At 56.6% G+C, this 4,332-nt stretch overlaps 1 long non-coding RNA gene across 1 annotated transcript; it reads left to right on the top strand.

Moving 5' to 3' along the window:
- The first annotated feature begins 443 nt into the window (after positions 1-443).
- On the top strand, positions 444-2,708 carry LOC309873512. The gene is made up of 2 exons (XR_014316393.1): positions 444-779; positions 1,096-2,708. It is a non-coding gene; the product is annotated as an uncharacterized lncRNA (long non-coding RNA).
- Positions 2,709-4,332: the final 1,624 nt, after the last annotated feature.

Below are 4,332 nucleotides of genomic sequence, written 5' to 3'. Positions count from 1 at the left end.
GGGGGCCTTGGATTTCCTCTTCCTCAGCAGCTCCGCAGGCCTCCCGGGGGCCGGGCACCCAGGGGCGTCAGAGGAGGCCTGCCCGTGAGTGCGGGCCGCAGGTACGAAGAGAAGGTCCTGGTCCCCGGGGACGGCCGTGTGCTCTCCACGGCCGTGTGCTCTCCAGCGGGCCGGAGACCCGCTTCCTTCATTTGTCGACCGTGCGCTCAGCAAATACAGGCAACGCACTTACCGCACGCCAGGCGCTCCCAGGCCCTGTGATGGCTTGTCAAACGAGAGGATGTCTTACGCGATGTGCCCCAACCCACGCCGCTAGAGAACCGTCCGGAATCTGAATGCAGGAGGGAGACTCGAGGGTCTGTGCTTCTGACCTCCCTGCTGAAGATTGTGTGTGTGCGAGAGAGACAGACAGACACAGAGATACCGAGAAAGACAGAGGGACGGGGGGGTGGGGAGGGAGGAGAGTGCCCCAGGCGGTCGTGCACGGAGCCGTCGCCTAGAGTCTAGCCCGAGTGAGACAGTGAAGCCGCCAGTGCCCAGTGCCCCGGCCTCACGCAGACAGGAGGCTTCCTCTGCCTCAGTGTTTCATGAGCACGTACTATGTGCCAGGTTTCCTTGAGACCCCCGGGGTTGACCCCCTTCCTCTTGGTCAGGAGGACGTGAGGGGAACCAGGTGCATAGTCTGCAGAAGACTGAATTACTGAGGGTTTTAAAAAAACACAGCTTTCCTGCGTCCAGGTGTGAGCTGATGACGTCACCTCCAAGGCCTCAGGGCCCAGGTAAGCCCACGCAGGTGCTGGGCCAGGAGGGCGCTGTAAGGCTGAGGGTGCGCCGGGTTCCAGCTGGGCATGGACCCAGGTCTGACTTTGGACAAGTCACACCCCGTCGCTGGACCTCCAGGGTGTCACTTCAAGGAGCCTTGGGTTCCCACGGGGCCCACTGATGGGATGGGCCTGGCTGGGCTGACATCACTGCCCGGGGTGGGGGTGCTAGGGGCGCCCTGTGTCCGTCTCCCACCTGCTCCCCTTCAAAGTGGCTCCGGATTATTCTGTTGCGTCTGAGTTTGATTGGATCATTGCTTCCATTTGCCTACAGATTAACTTCCTGATGTAGCTTTATTACATCATAGGAAAGTGACCAGAGCACTTTGCAAAACGCCGCAGAAAGAGAAAAAAGACCCTAAAATGCCACCCTCCTGGAAATGTGCTTAAAGAATCTTGCCTTCCCGCCCGCCAGGTTCCAGTCATCCGTGCCTAGACACGCGACGGTCACGGGCGTTTACACACGGGATCGTCCTGGGCGTGCTTTCCCGTAACCTGTCTCCCTGCGGATCCGCACGGCAAGGGTGTGTCTGCGTGTGGATGAACCCACAACGGGTGCCGCGTCATCGTCATCATCCCCACCACCCACGGCAGAGCTGTATCGTAATTCTGCCGAGGACGCAGCTTTCCCATCGCGAACACCCCCGTGCAGGCCACCGGGGCGACACGCGCACCCCTCTGCGTTTATGCGAAGAATTCCACACCGTAAATTCGTGGAGGGGGCACTTCTGCTTAGATTTTGCATGTTGACCCCGACGGGACGCGCTGCTGTATTTTTGAGCGAGACTTGGAACTCCTGGAGGGGGCACTCAGGGTTACTCACGAGGTCCGCAAGGGCACCATCTTCATCTCAAAGAACATCTTTAACTGGTTATAAAAGTAGCACGTTGCAGCGTAGGAAATGTTGCAAGTGCGTAAATGCAGAGTTAAGAACCTTGAGATGATCCGTCAGCCTGGGGAGATAGAGCTGTTTATCCGTCCGTCACCGGTCCGCGGACCTGATGGACATCACGCTTGTTTCCCCGGATACGTGTTGTTAACCGAGCCCTCGGTGGGTTAAACAGCCTTTGGGAAGACCCTAAGAGCACACCTTTCGTTGTTAACTTGTGATCCCCATAGAAAACCCCAGAAAACCCAGCAAGGAGCAGACACACGAGGCGTCCGGACTCACTGTCACAGCTGTCTGTGCCGGCACACTCCAGCCAGCCTGCTTGTTAAGCACACGCACACTCACTCCATTTTGCACACTTGGTATTGGATTAGGCCCCCGGTTCCATCTCCTGCTTTTCCCCCTTAACGGATCGGGACTATTTCCTTGCGGTGTTAAGCAGTCTCTGGAAACATGATTTTGAATAATATTTTATTGGGCAGATTGCTTAACAAAGTATGCCTTGCTGCCTCCGGCTTTCAGGCATTACAGGTGATGCTGCGAAGTCTGTCCTCGGGCATAAGGCTTTGCACCTGCGTGTGAGGGTTTCTCGGGGCGGGTCCTAAGGAGGGTCTGCCAGCCCAGCTACAGATTGCCAAGCGGTTCCTCAGAAAGCGGCTAGCAATCGCACTCCCAGCAGCGCTGTAGGAGAACTCCCAGTGACCCTGAAGAATGACACTCTTGTCTGTGACGGCTGCAAACGGCATCGGGCAGACTCAATCACTGTTTTTTCGGTTCCTAGGGAGGATGAACACGTTTTTACAGGTTCTTGGCCATTTGCACATCACCTGAAGTTCCTATTCGTCTTTTATCCAATGATTAAGTTCTTAATGATTTATAAGCGCTTTTTACATATGAAGAAGACGCAAGTCTTACGTTTCAGGCACCGCTATATTTTCTCAGTGTCTCTGGACTCCACTTAGTAGTTTTTCTTAATATAAAGCAGTTTGTGTGCTCTCAATTGTCTTGAACTTATATGCCTGGGGTTCCCACCTACACCTGCTAGTCTTTGGCTAAGGTGGGAGGGCTGGGGGTGGGGATCGGCCACACACACCTGTGGCCTCATTCGTATCCACAGACAGGTGGTCCTGGGGACCTACAGGGACGGGTCTTCCAGCTCTCATGTGGCTCTCTGTTTCACAATTGTTCGTGTGTCCACGTACTCATTCACTTATCCAATGGCTCACTGTGCCGGGAGCTGGGGATTCAGCGCTAAGGGAGTTCGGAAGCCAGAGAACATCAGCCAACGACAGGTGTCTAGGATTAGCTCAGCCAGCAGGGAGGGGGCACAGCCAGGCAGGGATGGAGCCAGGTCGGGGATGGGTGTGCTACCGTCTTGGAGGTGGGGGAGAAGGAAGGCCTGTCCCAGCTGACGTTGGAGGGGGCTCTGGCTGCGGCAGTCAAGCCCAGCAATGATGCGGGTCAGTGTTCCAGGCACAGACTCTGGGGAATTTCTTCTGGAATCAGCACCGAGACCAGGACGTAGGATCCCAGCCCCCTTGGTTAGGTTGTTCCGTGTTCCCTACAGATTGGACATTCTGCTTTCACAACACACCCAACTCGTATACGTAGCGGAAGAGTTCCCGGGGTCCTTGGGAGACCCCGCTTAAGGTGCCCTGATGGGGAGCGGGGTGGTGGGAAGGAGAGACAGGGAGGGGCCCTCGAGGGCCACGAGGGAGGCATCCTCAGCTTCTGGAAGCCCCCAGCGGACAGGTAACATTACGCTACGTGAAAGAAGCCAGTCTTAGGGGGACAAAAAGTGTCCGATCTCATTTATACACGGTCCCACAATCAGTAAATCATAGACAGAAAGCATACCAAGGGTCCCCAGCAGCTGGGAACATGGGGAGAAGGAGACGATTATTTTATGGGAACAGCCTTTCTGTTGGGGGAGAGAGGAAGGTATCGGTGTGGTAGTGGTGACACTTGTACAACATTGCGAATGTCTTTGTGCCGCTGAATTGTGTGCTTACGAATGGCTAAGATAATAGCTGTCGGTGATGTCTGTTTGAGCACAATAAACATGGCAGGGGTGGGTGGTTGCGAGAATGTAGGGTGGAGAGAAGGAGCCGCATTCCTCACACCTTCTACCTCAAGCATGTGCCCCCAACACCCAAAGCTTCTGAGCCAGCAGGTTTGAGGCGACGTCTGAGCACCAGACACAGGAGGTACCAGATAGGCCGAGAGCACGTCTACCGGGCATCGAGGAGGCACAGGGCACGGGGGCAGTGCCTAGCTGGGCGCCCTCCCCCGACAGAGGAGCAGGGCTCCCGAAGGCTTCCCAGCGTGTGGTGTTTAAGCTAAACGCTGAAGGTCACATGGACGGAGCCGTGAGAAAGGGGGGGGTCAGTGGAACGGAGGGAGGGCGCCTGGCTGAGGCACAGCACGTGCAAAGGGCCGGAGGTGAAGGGAGTTCGGCTAGTGGAGGGGCTGCAGGGAGCGTAGCGGGGCTCGGGGGTCCCGCCGAGCAGAGCCCAGGGACAGGGTGGGAGGTGGCCTCCTGTCACAGGGATCTAACACGTCCTCAGCCTTTAGGTTCTCTCACAGAATCGCAGCAGGGTGAGCTCCCCTCACGCTCCTCAG

Source organism: Mustela nivalis (assembly GCF_964662115.1).
Source record: "Mustela nivalis genome assembly, chromosome: 9".
Lineage (NCBI taxonomy): Eukaryota > Metazoa > Chordata > Mammalia > Carnivora > Mustelidae > Mustela > Mustela nivalis.
Note: the sequence above shows the minus strand (reverse complement) of the source record. Positions and strands in the feature narration are given on the sequence as shown.